The sequence below is a fragment of the Podarcis erhardii genome (assembly GCF_964252035.2).
Source record: "Podarcis erhardii genome assembly, chromosome: 9".
Classification (NCBI taxonomy): Eukaryota; Metazoa; Chordata; class Lepidosauria; order Squamata; family Lacertidae; genus Podarcis; species Podarcis erhardii.
The window spans coordinates 40,165,915-40,183,844 of NC_138512.1; the positions used below are offsets into that span (position 1 = coordinate 40,165,915).

At 47.6% G+C, this 17,930-nt stretch overlaps 1 long non-coding RNA gene across 1 annotated transcript in view; it reads right to left on the reverse strand.

The window, feature by feature from the left end:
- LOC309349499 overlaps positions 1 to 5,926 on the reverse strand; it is an 85,564-nt gene extending 79,638 nt beyond the window's left edge. Inside the window, exons 1-2 of the long non-coding RNA XR_014159976.1 lie at positions 5,485 to 5,926; positions 2,910 to 3,357 (exon numbers count right to left, since the gene is read on the reverse strand). This is a non-coding gene — a long non-coding RNA (uncharacterized lncRNA). The remainder of the gene's footprint in view (positions 1 to 2,909; positions 3,358 to 5,484) is intronic.
- Positions 5,927 to 17,930: the final 12,004 nt, after the last annotated feature.

A 17,930-nucleotide genomic window follows, 5' to 3' on the forward strand; every position in this document is an offset into this window, starting at 1 on the left:
TGTTTTAATTTCTTCCCCCAAAAAAGGGATATAACAAGCTTCTGAGGAGACTGTCCCTTGTTCCACAATGATACACTTTATTCTATTGATTGTACACTGTTCTTTTCATTCATTGACGCTTTAAAAAGAATATTGGTTTCCAGCACAGTTATAGTTGTGGTTTAGATGGCAACAAAAGTTTTTCTTTTGACTTTAAATACAGGTTAGACAGTGGACAGCCACCTTCCCTTTAAGCCTAAATTAATATGCCCTGCTTTGCTGTGAACCTATGAAACACTGCATGTGGACCCTTTTTTGTTTTGGAGTAAGGTTAATTGCAACACACACTACTTAACCTCATTTCATAAGGTATGAGCTTTGTTTAAGCCATTATTTAAAAGTTTATTTAAAATGTCTCCAGAGATGTTTAAATATATAAATATGTAAAATGGTTAAAAATATTGCACTAAAGATTTAAGAACCATAGGCTTTCCGGTGGAACTTCCGAGTAGATATAATCCTTGCCCAATAGGTAGGTACTCTTTTCACAGAGCATACCCCGCCACATGCATATCCCATTATTTGGGTACAGCTTCCAAGAAATTAGATTCCAAGCCAGTAAATCTCATACGGTGACTAGGTCATGGGAAGCTGGTGATTAGGTCGCCACCCTGTCAGAAGTGAGCACCCAGAAACAAAGCTACACAAAGCGTTAAATCGACGGGTGATTTCCAGGTCACAGGGTGTCACAGACAAAACAGGTTCTGAGCAAGGCCAAAGTACAACGGGCAGAACCCTTAATAAAGTCTGTGAAGCCCTGCATGAGGACGCTTTCTCTCCCATCCGCAAATCTAGTGAAGAATCCAGAAGTGGGCAATTAGCATTAGGCCACACAACTCAATTACCCTGCAGCGATGCCGATCTTGCAAAATACTGGCCGATATCAAAACGCAGCACCGAAGTTCCAGCACATAATAACCTTGCAAGACGGTTAATCTGCATATGAGGGTAAAGTGCATTGTGTTCACTTCGTCAAATCTTGGCTTTCTGTCCAGGCTTAGATCCACTATTTAGCTATTAAGCTTTTGAAGTGGGGTAGCAGCCAGATGTGTCCGAAGGCTTTTCAGGTTTCAGTTTAGTTACGGGTAAAGAGTTAAACAATGTCCTCTCAATTAGATCTTCAAGGGGCCAGATTAACTATCATTTGTCCCTTCACCAGACCACATGCACCCTGCTGGCTGCCACTGCCCAATGCCAAGTCATTTAATTCCCTTGCTCCTGCCTGCCAGGAGCTGCTCTATTCACACCCCAGACAGCTTCCTTTCAAAGGAGCATTACAACCACAACAGGCCCGATTGTGGAACCTCTCTTTTTGTTATTTATTTACACCCCCATTTTCCCCTTATTAGGTTGTGAAAGGGAACAATGAGGGATGGAAGGTAAATGGACTGCTAAACACACTAATGCAGAAGTCATCAGCTTCTCCTGGCTCTTTGAAGTCACAAAGATGACGCACACATAAAAATGGGGGAAACTGTTTCCTGTAGCTGTACACCGCATATAGATATCACAGTTTGGGAGAGCGGCCATCTCACTCCTCTTGAGCAAGACAAGCAACAGTTGCAAATGATGTTATTAACTAATCTGACACTTTAAAAACTGAGCCAACTGAATCACATTCAGATTAACCACTAATTTCCATGGGTCCTTTGGGACAATAACTGATGCTGGGTATCACCCCCCCCCCTCTCCAGCTACAGGTAACTGGCTGCACACACACACACCACATTTAAAGCACATGACAAGAATCTTGGGAATTGTAGTTTACCCACCGCAGAACTATAATTCCCAGTACGCTTACCGAACTACGGTTCTTAGGCTTCTTTGGTGGGAAGTTGAGAGCTGTAAACCTATGGTACGTATGTAGCCATTCTTCCATTTTTGATAGTTCAATTCCAGTTGGGGCATATAGGGGCAGTTTTATACAGCTACAACAAATTGTTTCAGTGGCCAGCTTTTAAACTGTTCATGGGGGGAAATGTGTAACTCCAATGTCCATTCAAACATATGGTGCAAATTTAAGCAATCAGATCAGTACATGCAAATTTACACTATGACAGAGATGAATCATGCATATAAGCCGTCAATCATAATTGTGAAATGAATTACAAATTCAAAATAAAGTACAGGTGACTCTTAGCTGGCGCAGGGGCTACAATGCATGGATAGCAAGTAAAGCCAAAATCACGTAAAGCCCAAACACATCAGGTTCAATGTTGGGTGGGATTGCCAAAGTCTCATTTTTCTGGACACCTGCCCCTTTAAATCAAAATAAAAAATGGCCCAGCACATAAAGCTGAATGCACCTAAGTTGTGAGTTACTTGTATTCCCAGTTAGCCTTAAAAAATTCAGTTTAAAAAAAATGGAGGAAGAATCAAAGAGACTCCTTTCCTAGGGCATCATTTGGTCTAAGGACAGACTTGGAGAACTATAGCCACGAGTGAGGGACACAAGGAAGGGTCCTGGCCAGTGTCTATGTCCACCTTGCTTGCCTCCCTCTGCCCCTCTCAGAAGAGCTCCTTGCACCACAAAGAAAGATTGAAAACTCATACAGCCACTGCCACACACCATGATGGTGTCTTGAATCCAGCTGTGACTACTTGCCCTGTCCAATTAAAGCCAAGCAACACATAAGGGCATATTCAAATATATACACACATTTTTCACAATTCATGGCTTGGTCATGTACACAAACTGGACATGTTCTACAGGGACCTGGCTTCAGGTACTAGGCCTGCTGGCTGCCATAAACTGGCAACCAACCAAGAAAGGGGAAGAGGATCCCGGCGAGGTGGATAGCTCTGATTAGTACACATCAGGACAGGCTGAAGATGGGGAAGGGGAGGTTGGGGGCTTAGGAGGTACTCACAGGACATCAGGGGAAGGGGGCACTTCATCCGAACCAGAGGTAGTCCCATCTCTGCAGACACTGCAGGCTCTGAGGTGTCAGGAACAGCAGGAGGTTCATTCTAGGAGTTTGAGGCAGGCAAGGAAACACAGCCCAGCTCACTAGTGGACCAGGTGGAGATCATGGGGCTTGTTAGGTCTGGGAGGAGGTTTGTGGTCACTCAGCCCGATTAAGCTCAGGGCAGGTGAGGACCACATGCCTCGTCAAGCAGAGAGCTGCTTGAGCTGGGTTTGCTGGAACAAACCCAGATGTATCAATCAAGGAAAAGGGCAGCAAGGCAGAGACTCTACATCTGTTCATCTTTCTTCCTTGATGGACCACTGATTGGTTGTTTTGAGGACTCCACTGGACTGTGACTTCGGGACTGAACCCACCCTGGATCATCTGCAAAGGCTTCACCCCATGTAAACTGTTAAGCAAAATGTATGGGTTATATGCAATATTGTTTTTCCATTTAAGTTTCAAGCTCAGAATCCCTGGGCATGTGTTCTGCAAATTATCCGACAGGGGGCACTCTAAGAGCTGGATTCCTACCTCAAATAGGAAAAATTATAAACCTTTTGGAGAATTTATAGATTATATTTAAATGAATTTGACATAAGAGTGTAAACAAGATGATAAATTGCTGGCAAGAATTGGCAATGATGCAAATGGGAGCGGGAGGCGCGAGGAAGTCCAAAGATGTTATGATATATGTTATACTGTTTTTTATTTTTGCATTCATGTTTGAAAAATCCAAATAAAATATTATATATATAAAAAAAGAGCTGGATTCCTACTTTCTGGTGGGGAAAGCCGCATGGCTAAAGCAAGTAAGGAGAATAGCAATTGTAATATACAATATATAGGTAGATTATAGTAACAAATCTGAACCCTAAGAAAACTTATATTCCCTAAAAATGATAATTTATTGCACAGCATGCTGACACACTGCCTCATGGGTGAAAGTCAAAACCATGATAGAAATTTGTTCTCTGTTTTGCGAATGCCTGCCTATAGATGATCTAGACCTGATTTAATGGGCAAGGTTTGTATATGTTTGGTATGAAACCTGTGGTGCTCCACAGAAGTACTGTGATTTAAATACAAAACACCAGTGCACTCCCAGCTATTTACCAAACCCATTTTTTGGTCCTTGACAAATAATATTCTTAATTTTGTTCCTCTAATGTTGGGGCCAACTAGACAATATTTTGTTGTTGTTACTTAAACAGTAACCATAGGGAAACCCCATAGGGATGAGGACTGCATCACACATGGGAAGGGGGGGTTATTCTAAACACACACCCACACCCCAGTGCTGTAAACCACCCTCCTAAAAGCTGCTATTCAGGTTGAAAGGAAAAATTCCCTTGCCAGCAGGTGCCCATTGCAATCTTGATCCACTGCATTGATCCCCCTATTTGGGATAAATAGCAACCTCTTTGGGGTTGCTATTTAAAAACAAAAACCCAGGTATGCTAAATGGTAATCTTTGCACACCACACGTGTAAAGCATACAACTCCCCCCACAGAATCCTGGGAACTACACTTTACCCCTCACAGAGCTACAATTCCCTACACCCACAACAAACTACAGTTCCCAAAATTCTTGGGGGGGGGGAGGCATGCACTTTACTTGTATGTTGCAGTCACATACATAGTTTGGATCTTAGTTTTCCAACTGGCCCTTGTCAGGATGGAATCGGCTCCAAATCTTTAGGTGCCTGCAGATCCCTCCAGTAGGTTAAGGTCCTTTGCAACTCTATGATTCTATGAGCACACATTTACAGGCTCCTCCACCTCACCCCTAGACTGGTCCTAAGCAGTATGCAAGCTACCATTTTACATATTGCAGCTGCTCAGGTATATTTCGAACCACTGATCACACTCAACAGGAGCATGCCTTGCTAGTTTAGCTTAAAGTATGGATGAGGGCAACATCTGTTTGGCTTATATTTTAATGTGAATGTACCCAATTCAAAAATGGGATGTGGGTGGCGCTGTGGGTTAAACCACAGAGCCTAGGACTTGCCAATCAGAAGGTCAGCGGTTCAAATCCCCGCGACTGGGTGAGCTCCTGTTGCTCGGTCCCTGCTCCCGCCAACCTAGCAGTTCGAAAGCACATCAAGTGCAAGTAGATAAATAGGTACTGCTCCGGTGGGAAGGTAAACAGCGTTTCTGTGCGCTGCTCTGGTTCGCCAGAAGCGGCTTAGTCATGCTGGCCACATGACCCAGAAGCTGTACACTGGCTCCCTCGGCCAATAAAGCGAGATGAGCGCCGCAACCCCAGAGTCGGTCACGACTGGACCTAATGGTCTGGGGTCCCTTTACCTTTACCCGATTCAAAAGCAATGTGTGAACCAATACACAGCTATCTTTCAGAATCTGAGCTTCTCCAAACGTAAACCACCAAAGGCTGTTTTTTGGTTCTGCTTTTTGAAGACACCGCCTAACATCACTGGTCTTTATGCAATGTCTTTTCACATCCTACCTCATCAAAGAAAGCGCAGCACAATTCCCTTCAGCAAAAAACCAAAATACAAACTTAGCTTACCTTATGCCTATTTACAGACATCCTGCTTTCTGCTAGGCTGCACTGAGAACTGCTTGGTTCCAAATCCGTGCTTGGTGAGTTGTTTTTTGCACCGGTTGTAAACAAAACCACAGCTCTTAAGCTGCAGTAAGCAATCAGGCCCTCTGTATTATTTAGTCGATAAATCCATCGTTGCTTTTAACTTATGACTCTTTTTCAATATGCACATGACCTGCAATTTGCAGCAATTACTAAACATCCCAGATCTCCTCATCCAAATTGTTTAACATCCCACTTACATCACAAACCAATTTAGACGTGGTGTGGAGGTGGGTGTTGCTTGTCCAAAATACCTTTGCATGCCAAATGGGCAAGACTGGCAGACTTGATGAGACCCGCAGGCCAGATGTTCTTCACCCCTGGCTTAAAGAGAAGAGAAATAAATGGAGACCATGCCTTGCACTGTGTTCTTGCATATCAGTTTCTGGGGACCAAATGATGAGAAAGGGCTGCTGTCCTCATGTCCTGCTTTGTGAGCCTGGTAGCATCTGACTGGCAACCTTGGAAATAGGATACTGGACTAGCTAGACCCTTGATCTCTTGGTGCTTAAGATGGAACATAAATAAGGGCAGGGGTGTCAACTTGAATATGAATTGGGCGGAAGGTAAGCCCTGTCCCGCATAATCGATCACAAGACGTGGCACATGCAACACCATTTGGATGGCAATGCTTGTCAATTTTGGGGGGGACCTCAAATACATTTTGGGGGCGACACAAAGGGACCTCAGCCCCCAGGAGTTGGCTTCTATGAATAAGGCCGAGAAGCCAAGTTGTGGAATTCCCTCCCAATAAAGGCGCATCTGACACCTTCATGAAGTCAGTCTGTCATAGGTTAATGCATCCTGGTTTTTGACACCTGAGTTAGAGTTAGAGAAGCACTTCACACAAGCCTGCTTTGGGTCCCTTATGGTGAAGAGCAGGTGAGAAACCAATTCATAATAAACACACAAGTGAACAAAAGCGGAGACCTAAACAGAGCCAAGATGGCCGCCTCTCAGGAATGTTGTGGGTTTCTTGTGTGGAGACTGGACTGGATGATCTTGAAAGCTCTTTCCAACTCTATGATTCTATTCTTGTCCACATTACTCACAGCAAATTAACACTGAAACCACATAAGAAAATTCTGCTTACACTTTTACAATCCTTAGAAAGTTACTCAGTGTGTGTGTGTGTTAATGGCTGATTCGCTAGGGACTTATGTTGGTGTTGGGACTCCGACTTTACAAGACTCTTTAAAGCCAAATTTACAGTCAGCGCCATTGTTTTCTGTGGAGCCGTGCCAACCAATCATTTTGGCCCCAGGAGTCCAATATATTAGGATACAATTTCACCAAATGTTTACACCAGTCACAGTTGTTGCCTCATTTCCTATGGTGTTGACCTCTCTGCATAATTGCCATCATTATTACTGTTTGCCGTCTAGGGGAGGTTTTTTAAAAAATACTTTTTATTAAAGCTTTTCTTTAATAAGCAGCTAATCTGTGGCCCTCCAGATGTTGCTGAACTAGAACTCCCATCATTCCCGACCACTGGCTATCCTGGCTGAGGCTGATGGGAGTTGGGAGTTGGGAGTCTGACACCATCTGGAGAGCCAAAGGTTAGCGCTCCCCTCCCCTTGAAGTACTGGTATGCAGGAGGACTGTGATAGCTGCTGCAATAAACAGTTTGCGATGCATTTCTACTTTTTGCACAGATTCGCAATTGCAACAGAAATGTTAAATTAAGCTATGGCTGCAAAAACAGAGAGGCCGCTTAAGCAGCTCGTTTGTTTACAAATTGATTTCTGCTTTCCTCTTACAATGGTTACATCCTGTAGATGTGAGCATCACTTTTATCATAAAGCTGTGCAGGCTGGTTTTGGTCACTTGTTCACAAAAATACTGCTCCTTCCCTTCTTCTTTTACAAGAAAAAGGTCAAGCATAAAGCACAATGTGGGCAACCATGACCAAAACTGACACATCACTCTTTTTCAAAATGAGTGACATTTAATGGCTTGTAATAGGCAATGGCATGTTGGAAATGCAATTCTGCTTTGAAATTATTTATCTTATGATTAGCTGGCCCGTATAGTTTCCCTTCCACCCTCCCACCAGAGCCAATGCCTTAAAAGATCTTGCTGCACAGCCTCCACTCTCTGCCTTTATGTACCCTCACTAGGGATGCGGGTGGCGCTGTGGTCTAAACCACTAAGTCATTTGGGCTTGCCGATCAGAAGGCTGACGGTTCAAATCCCTGTGTGCGATGGGGTTAGCTCCTGTTGCTCGGTCCCTGCTCCTGCCAACCTAGCAGTTTGAAAGCACACCAGTGCAAGTAGATAAATAGGTGCTGCTGCAGCGGGAAGGTAAACGGTGTTTCCATGCACTCTGGCTTCCGTCATGGTGTTCCATTGCTCCAGAAGCAGTTTAGTCATGCTGGCCACATGACCCGGAAAGCTGTATGTGGACTAATGCCGGCTCCTTTAGCCTGAAAGCAAGATGAGCGCCACAACCCCATAGTCGCCTTTGACTGGACTTAACCGTCCAAGGGTCCTTTACCTTACCCTTGCTAGTGATGCCTTCTGAAGCAGTTTAGACTTTACATACAAAACATAAAACTATTGACATATACAGTTGGTCCGCTACTTACGCAAGGGTCTGGTTCTGGGGTCCTTGTGCAAAGGTGAACTAGCAGAGTCCTCCTGCCACCTTCCCAGAGCCCAGTAAGCAAGACAGCGCTTTCCTTGCCAGCCTCTGGGATGCTTCCAGAAAAGGCGAAAGGAGTTCTCGGAGCATGTCAAAGCCCTCACATCTCCTTCCCAGAGCTTGGTAAGCAAGGAGAACCTGCTGGGTGCATGGGCAGGGGGGCAGGGAGATAAATGGAGAGAGGGAAACAACAGGTTCCCCCTGCTTCTCCTCATTTATTTATTTATTCCCTCCCACCTGCATAAGGTTGCAATCACATATGTGAAGTGAGAGTAAGTTGCAGGTCCACTGTACAGTGCTACCTTGGGTTAAGAACTTAATTCGTTCTGGAGGTCCGTTCTTAACCTGAAACTGTTCTTAACCTGAGGTACCACTTTAGCTAATTGGGCCTCTCGTGCCGCCACGCTATTTCTGTTCTCATCTTGAAGCAAAGTTCTTAACCTGAGGTACTATTTTTGGGTTAGCAGAGTCTGTAACCTGAAGCGTCTGTAACTTGAAGCATCTGTAACCCGAGGTACCACTGTACCTATGAATGATACCAAAAGCCAGGTGGAACCCTGGGGCTTATGTTGCCAGCATTATGTACAATCCAAGGTTCACCATTTATAAGCCTCATAGAGTTCAATGGGAGAGAGATGTTGTGTTTTTATTTATTTTAAAGGATATCTAGCCCCTGCTCTTCCTTAAATTAATTTAATATATTTTAAAATGATTATTATCACAAAATAACCCCAGTGCATCGTACAATTTAAGAACCGTAATCAAGCATATTAAACAAACCAATAAAAGGTTACATCACACACACACACACCCTCAAGTTACATCGATCCAGAAGAACAGCCTTCCCTATCTCTGCTAATGAACAAATCAACCAATGACCTGGGCAAATGAATGCATTTTTAGCTGGCACCAGAAAACCAGAAGAGGCGACACCAATTGGACCTGAGAAGGGAGGGCCTTCATAAACTTAGCATCTCTTAAATGTCTCCCCTTGAAATGAAGGAGGCAGTGATGGCCACCAACTTGGATGACTTTAAAAAGATTCATTCATTCATGGAGATAATGACTGCAAGCCATGCTTTGCCGTTGACTCCGCCCTCTCCAGCGGACCTGAGTGAAGCCTGCTCACTCACTGGTCCGCTCGGCTGGCCCCACCTCCACCAATGCCGCTGATTGGATTATTTGAACCGGGATTTGGCGGGAACCCCCAACGACTGATTCATCAGGGAGGCAGGGCAGCACAACCAGCTGATAAGTCCCACGTGGCTCAGGGGTGTTGCACACAGTCCCACAAAGGGCGCCCACAATTGGAGGAGTGAGCATTCATTATGGCTGCAACACTCTTCCTCCATGGTTTGATGCTGTGTGCTTCTGAACAACAGTTGCTAGAAACCATAGGAGGAGAGAGGGCTCTTGGGTTTGAGTCCTCCTAGAATCATAGAATCATAGAGTTGGAAGAGACCCAAGGGCCATCGAGTCCAACCCCCTGCCAAGCAGGAAACACCATCAGAGTACACCATCAGACCTCCAAAGAAGGAGACTCCACCACACTCCTTGGCACTCCTGACCAACTTCCTACAGGCATCTGGTTGGCTGTTGAAAGTACAAGAGGGACTAGATATATCTTTGGCCTGATCCAGCAAGCTGTTATGTTCTTATGAATGGGAATAATTATAATTATAAACTTTGGCTGGATCTCTCCCACTTTCTTTCCTACAAGGAGCATGATCGAACAGTGAGCCAACAGTGTGACGCGGCAGCTAAAAAAGCCAATGCAATTCTGGGCTGCATCAATAGGAGTATAGCATCTAGATCAAGGGAAGTAATAGTGCCACTGTATTCTGCTCTGGTCAGACCTCACCTGGAGTACTGTGTCCAGTTCTGGGCACCACAGTTCAAGAAGGACACTGACAAACTGGAACGTGTCCAGAGGAGGGCAACCAAAATGGTCAAAGGCCTGGAAACGATGCCTTATGAGGAACGGCTGAGGGAGCTGGGCAAGTTTAGCCTGGAGAAGAGGAGGTTAAGGGGTGATATGATAGCCATGTTCAAATATATTAAAGGAGGGAGGGAGGAAGGAGGAGGGAGGAGGGAGAAAGGTTGTTTTCTGCTGCTCCAGAGAAGCGGACACGGAGCAATGGTTCCAAACTACAAGAAAAAAGATTCCACCTAAACATTAGGAAGAACTTCCTGACAGTAAGAGCTGTTCAACAGTGGAATTTGCTGCCAAGGAGTGTGGTGGAGTCTCCTTCTTTGGAGGTCTTTAAGCAGAGGCTTGACAACCATATGTCAGGAGTGCTCTGATGGTGTTTCCTGCTTGGCAGGGGGTTGGACTCGATGGCCCTTGGGTCTCTTCCAACTCTATGATTCTATGATTCTATGATTCTAGTAAAAATCACAATGGCCACATATGCTATATGCACAACTTCCACCAACATAAATAGGTCTCAAGCTCCCCCAAGACTACATGGAGACATAAAAAGAAAAAAAAAGTGTGCAAAGGATTGCAGCCTTCATCAATAAGCAAGTCATAAGCCTCACCCGTCACTCTTCAGTGGAGCTAAATTAGCATCAATCCAAGGACTTTTATTTAACTGGGTTGTGAATCAGCTTCTGTGGGTATCTGTGCAGTTGAATGATTCATGACCATATAGCCACAATGCGTTTGATAAGAATGTTTTATTACGACTGTCAGGGAACTGCCATCGGAGAGACAGGTGGTGGACAGGCTCCAGGAGAATAGGAGAGAATCTGCAGCAGAAGAGGGAACCAGCAGGGGGAGTGCAGGAGTCACAGCGGAGGGGAGGCTCTGGGATGCTTCCAGTGAGAGTAGTGGAGAGGTAACGGGACCCCCTTTGGGAACTCCCACCCTTCGCCGGAAACTGTCACGCAGAGAGTCACGAAAGCGCATGTCTGTCAAACAGCTTTTATGTTGGCGTAAATTCCGTAGACGCCCACTGTCAGATTCTACCAGCGACTGACGGAGTCATGCTTTGGGGGCTCCGTTAGTGCATCGGTTTGGATGACCAGCCAAACCCCAGAGGGATCCAGCTTTTACGCACAAGCAGCTCATTATCCCATCACAGCAATCTGACAGTCTTTGAAAGCAGCTTGTGCAAGCAGAAGGCATCATGAGCGAACCAGCCGGAACCGGAGGAGCTGGAGCTGGAGCAGATCCAAGCCTGGAACAAAGGTACAGGGCGTTGGAGGTCCAGCTGGCGCTGCAAACGGCGAGGCTCGAGGAGAGGAGGGCTCAAGATGCAGATAAGGGGAAGACCACCCCACTTGCCAGACGGGTGCCTGGACTGGTGCAGAAATTTGGGGGGGATCCCCGGAACTATCAAGCCTTTAGGACAGAGATGCAATATGCTCTCAATCTACGGTTTGATGACTTCCCCGACGAGAACTCTAGAGTGGCGTACGTGATTGGCCATCTAGAGGGAGGGGCGAGGGACTGGGTTCGGCCCCTGATGGCAGCCAATAATGAAATCTTAAAGGACACAATGAAGTTTTTCCGCGCCATGGACTTGATGTTTTCCAGCGAGATCGAGCAGGGAGTGGTGCGCAGGCAGTTAATGGCGTGTAAACAGGGGAGCCGATCTGTACGTGAGTACTGGACTGAGTTCACCATGCTGATTCATAGACTTGGGTGGGACCTTGCTAGTGAACCTATTCAAATGCTGTTTGAAGAAGGTCTCTCTCCGGCAGTGAAAGATGAACTTTCCCGGGCGCCTAGGGCGGAGTCTATGGATCAGCTGACTAAATCAGCGCTGTCCATTGGGGCACGCCAGGAAGCTAGAGCTATGGAAAAGCGGGAAGGAAAGGGGGAACGTTGGAAGGACTTCCGCATTCCAGAGATTCTGGAGCAGCCTTTCCCGCCAGCAGAGCCGATGGAACTTGGAACAGCGCGCGCGCGCGCAGTTTCAAACACCAGTGAAGGGCGGAAGAAGGAGGGAAAGAGCGGCAAGAGATGCTATCTCTGCCAACAGCCAGGTCACTTTGCCAGAGTCTGTCCGCAAAGGAAGGAATGGCAAGGGATGGCGGGAACTGTTGGGGGGAAGGAGGAAGAAGAAATCACGGAGCAAGTAAAAGCCAACGCCTGGTTGCCAACATCAGGGCACAGCAGCCAGGCCAGGGAGTAATGAATGTGCCCACGCCGGAACCTCCAAGACCAGCGCTTGTGATAGAGGTGTTGCTGGAACTGGCAAACGGACACCCACTGAAGATAAAAGCGCTATTGGATTCAGGTAGCTCATGTAATTTCATGAGCAAAGAGTTTGCAGCTGCACACCAGATACAGACTATCCCATTGAGTAAGCCTTTGCAGGTTACCACGATTGATGGGAGGGAGCTGTTGGGAGGAGAAGTGAGCCAACAGACTGTACCAATGATAATGAGGGTGGCACGACACACCGAACTGATAGCGTTTAACGTAGCCACCTTGGGAGGAGCTCCTATTATCTTGGGTGTGAGCTGGCTGGCGCTACACGATCCGCTAGTAGGCTGGCATCAGAGAGTGGTTTCCTTTGGATCAGCACATTGCCTAGAACACTGCAAGGAGGGAGAGGCTCAGGCAGGCGCCAGGGCCACCCTAGCAGGGATGGAAGTGATGGACAAGGGGAGGGTGCCACCACAATACGCTGACTTGATTGACGTGTTCAGCGAAAAAGAAGCAGATAAACTGCCCCCGCACAGACCCTTTGATTGTCAAATTACCTTACTCCCAGGAGCACAATTGCCAGTGGGCAAGCTGTATGCAATGTCAGACAGTGAGATGCAGGAGTTAAGGGAGTTCATTGACAAGAATCTCAAGCGAGGTTTCATCAGAGAGTCACGAGCGGTGGGGGGCAGCCCAGTGTTCTTTGTGGACAAAAAAAACACGGGCAAGCCCAGGCTTGTATGTGATTTCAGGGCCCTAAATGCAGTGTCAGAACCAGTGACTTTCCCTATGCCCAGAATTGATGACATTCTAACACGGGTGAGAAAAGGGAAAATTTTTTACCAAGCTGGACCTTAGGGGGGCATATAACTTGATACGTGTGAGAAAGGGGGAGGAGTGGAAGACCACTATGTTCACCCCCTTGGGGGCCTTTGAGTACACCGTTATGCCTTTCGGATTACAAGCGGGCTCCGCCTGTTTTCAATCATTCATGAATCACGTCCTGGGGCCACTGCTCTACAAGAACTGCGTAGCGTTCTTAGATGACGTCCTGGTGTACTCAGACAATGAGGAGCAGCATGTGCGAGATGTAAGAGAGGTACTGAGCAAGCTGCGAGAAAACCGGCTGTGGGTGAAACTGGAGAAGTGTCAGTTTCATACCAAGGAGGTGGAATTCCTGGGGTACCGGTTGTCTGACAAGGGATTGGCCATGGATCCCAGCAAGGTTCAAGCGGTACTGGAATGGAAAACACCAAAGACCAAGAAGGACGTGCAAAGGTTCCTGGGCTTCGGAAACTTCTATAGGAAGTTCATCAAAAACTTTGCCCATTTAACAGCGCCCATCACGGATTGTCTTAGTAGCAAAAAGAAATTTGTTTGGACGGGAGAAGCGCAGCAAGCGTTCGAACGCTTAAAGCAGGCGTTTGCGTCGGAAGAGCAACTTTTGCACGTGGATCTACAACAACCAATGAGAGTGGAGACTGACGCGTCAGACCGAGCGGTGGGGGCCGTTCTTCTCCAGCCGGGAAAAGATACGTCTGAATGGAGACCGTGTGCATTCTTCTCGCGGAAGTTGAACAAATCAGAGAGGAACTACACAGTGTACGACCGAGAACTGCTCGCCATTCATGAAGCATTCCGGAAATGGCGGCACTTGCTGATTGGGGCGCAGCACAAGGTTCAAGTCCGAACTGACCACAAAAATCTGGAATACTGGAGAACAGCCCGAGTGCTGAACCAGAGACAAGTGAGATGGGCCCAGGAGTTCTCCAAATTCCACTTTGAGATTCGTTACGTGCCCGGCTCCGAGAACGTGAGGGCGGACGCTCTTTCCAGGAAACCTGAGTACTTAGAGGGGGAGGGAGCGCCTGAGGCAAGGCATGTAATCCCTGAAGACCGCTGGGTGTGTGGGGCGGCATTGGTGGGGCAGAGGGAACTGATAGAGGGTACGGAGAACGATGAATACGCCCAAGAGAAACTCAGAGAGCTCCGGAGGACAGAGGAGAACACAGGGGGGTTCGAAGAAAAGAACGGGGCGTTGTATTACAAAGGGGCACTGTACATACCCGACGGGGAACTGAGGGGCAGAGTACTCAAGCAGTTGCATGACAGCCCCACAGCGGGACATTTTGGACAGCACAAAACCATGTGGTTGGTTACCAGGGAGTTTTGGTGGCCCAAGGTGAGGGAGGACGTACGGGAATATGTCAGGGGTTGCGACAGGTGCCAGCGAGCGAAAGGAGAGAGGGTGGCGCCAGCGGGGCTATTACAACCCTTACCCACGCCCGAAAGGCCATGGGAGGCAGTATCCATAGATTTTATGACGGACCTGCCAAAATCCAAAGGCAAAACAGCTGTCATGGTGGTGGTAGATCAATTAACCAAGATGTGTCATTTTATAGCTTGTTCACATGCAGTCACAGCGGAGGAAACCGCCAAGTTGTTTGTAGAACATATTTTCAAGTTGCATGGCGCCCCCTTGAGGGTTTTGAGCGACAGAGGGAAACAATTTACTTCCAGGTTCTGGAGGAAACTTATGAGCTTACTGCACGTAGAACTCAATTTCTCAACTGCCCGGCACCCAGAAACCAATGGGCAAGCGGAAAGGGCAAATGGGGTTTTACAACAATACCTGAGGTGTTATGTAAAAGACAGAGAAAATGATTGGGTGGATAAGTTACCTCTAGCAGAATTTGCCTACAACAACGCGGAGAACGTGTCCACAGGGATGAGTCCCTTCCTGGCAAATTATGGGTGTCACCCCCGGGCATTCCCAGGAGAGGGAGGGGAGAGGTGGAGCGTGCCGGCGGCGGAATATTTTTTTGAAGAGATGGAGGCGATCCACCGTCAGCTTCAACTTAACTTAGAGAAAGCCAAGGAAGAATATAAGAAGCAAGCAGACAGAAATAGGAGGGAAGGTGAAACTATAAGGGTGGGGGACCGGGTGTGGTTGTCCACCCAAGGGCTACCGTTCAAGGGCGGGAGCAAGAAATTGAGGCCCAAAAGATTGGGACCCTTTGAGGTCATACAGCAGGTCAACCCAGTGGCATTCAAACTCAGGCTGCCCAGTCACATGAAATTACACCCAGTATTTCACAGGTCATTACTGTCGCCGTACCGAGAGGGACGTGAGTGGGGGGAGAGTGAGAGAGAGGCCACCCAAACGCCCGTGATAGAAGAGAGAGAGCGCGACATGAACGTGGCAGGAATCATTGATTCCAGGTGGAAGGGGAATCAGGTGGAATATCTGGTAGAATGGGAGGGGGAAGCAGAGTCGGAAAACACTTGGGTACCAGCAGAGGTAGTCAATGACGAGGTTTTAATAGAAACATTTCATCAGCGTTTCCCAAGAAAACAGCAACCCGTGGCTCGATTTAGAAGGGAACACTTTGGGACCACCGATGAGGAAGGAGAGTTTGAAGGGTTCCCAGAGTCAGGGGTGGGTGAAGAAGCCGACTCCGATGAAGAAGAGGAAGACGGGGAGAGAGACGGTACGCCGTGGCTAGAAGTGTTAGAATCCTCGGACGACGAGGAGAGTTCCTTCAGGGGCTTTCCGCCCTCACCGCCAGTGGGAGAGGAGGCGGGAGGGGGTGAAGGGGGCCCTGGGGGGGAGGTGGATGTCAGGGAACTGCCATCGGAGAGACAGGTGGTGGACAGGCTCCAGGAGAATAGGAGAGAATCTGCAGCAGAAGAGGGAACCAGCAGGGGGAGTGCAGGAGTCACAGCGGAGGGGAGGCTCTGGGATGCTTCCAGTGAGAGTAGTGGAGAGGTAACGGGACCCCCTTTGGGAACTCCCACCCTTCGCCGGAAACTGTCACGCAGAGAGTCACGAAAGCGCATGTCTGTCAAACAGCTTTTATGTTGGCGTAAATTCCGTAGACGCCCACTGTCAGATTCTACCAGCGACTGACGGAGTCATGCTTTGGGGGCTCCGTTAGTGCATCGGTTTGGATGACCAGCCAAACCCCAGAGGGATCCAGCTTTTACGCACAAGCAGCTCATTATCCCATCACAACGACGTTACAAAATGCAGGACTTGGCCAGCAAAGACACCAGGCATACAGGAAACTATAATGGCATCAGTCAATGTGTGAAGCAGCATACAGCAAGCTTGAAAGAGCATTCTGACCACGCAGCAAGTGCTTCCTGCCCTTCCAGTGTATAAATAACAACCTGTACAAATGTGCTCTTGCACAGCTCAAAGCACTGAGATCACTAAGCGGGACAGTCCCTCTTCGCTATGCATCTTCAGGCAAGGGTGGTGAGAGCTATAAACCACCACCACCTGGTGGGTCGCAGGTTCACTGTCCTTGCCTTAGGACAGGCATAGGCAAACTTGTCCCTTCAGATGTTTTGGGACTACAACTTCCATCATCCCAAGCTAACAGGACCAGTGGTCAGGGATGATGGGAGTTGTAGTCCCAAAACATCTGGTGGGCAGAGTTTGCCTATGCCTGCTTTAGGAGCTTGTGCAGCTTGCTCCCATTGGCTGGTGTCCTGCCTTACATGCAAATATCAGCAGCTGAGGCATGAAAGGGAATGCTCCGAAGGAGCAACTGATGCTGTCCAACCTGGAGAGGCATTAAAGGTAAAGGGACCCCTGGCCATTAGGTCCAGTCGTGGACGACTCTGGGGTTGCGGCGCTTATCTCGCTTTATTGGCCAAGGGAGCTGGCGTACAGCTTCCGGGTCATGTGGCCAGCATGACCAAGCTGCTTCTGGAGAACCAGAGCAGCGCATGGAAACGCCGTTTACCTTCCCACTGGAGCAGTACCTATTTATCGACTTGCACTTTGACATGCTTTCAAACTGCTAGGTTGGCAGGAGCAGGGCCCGAGCAACGGGAGCTCACCCCGTCACGGGGATTTGAACCGCCAACCTTCTGATTGGCAAGTGGTGCTGTGGTTTAACCCACAGCGCCACCCGCATCCCATGAAGAGGCATTACACTTTGCTAGTTTTTTTGGAAGCAGTGTGGAGGCAAAGTTGCATAAGGGGTGTATGCCTTAGGATTCAGCTGTCGTCTTGGGGGTCAGGTGCCGGAATCCTGAGGATTAGGCTGGGTCTGGACTGCCAGTAAGGCAGCCAGGTTAAAAGAATTAAGGGACTAGGACTCCTGCACCTTTAGTAGTTATGAAGAAGAGACAATTCCATCTTACAGGCAGACTATTAAAGGTGCAAGTGTGTTATCCTCTTTTTTTTATCTGCTCATCCCAACTACCAACTGCCTACCCTATTACATGCTTCACATAAGAGTGGAGCACACAGCTCAGACTGAAAGGATCACATACATCAGGGATGAGGAAGAAATTTGATCCAGTTCACATTTAAAGGCAAGCTCATATAATTTGCACTTTCTGAAACTGTACAGAAATGCAGCCACCCTTCAAAACTCTCTGAATTTTGCAGTGCAGGTTTTCAACCAAGTATTGCAAATAATGCATGTGCCGAGGTCATGGGCACATAAAAATGCATATACAGTGGTACCTTGGGTTACATACGCTTCAGGTTACAGACTCTGCTAACTCAGAAATAGTGCTCCAGGTTAAGAACTTTGCTTCAGGATG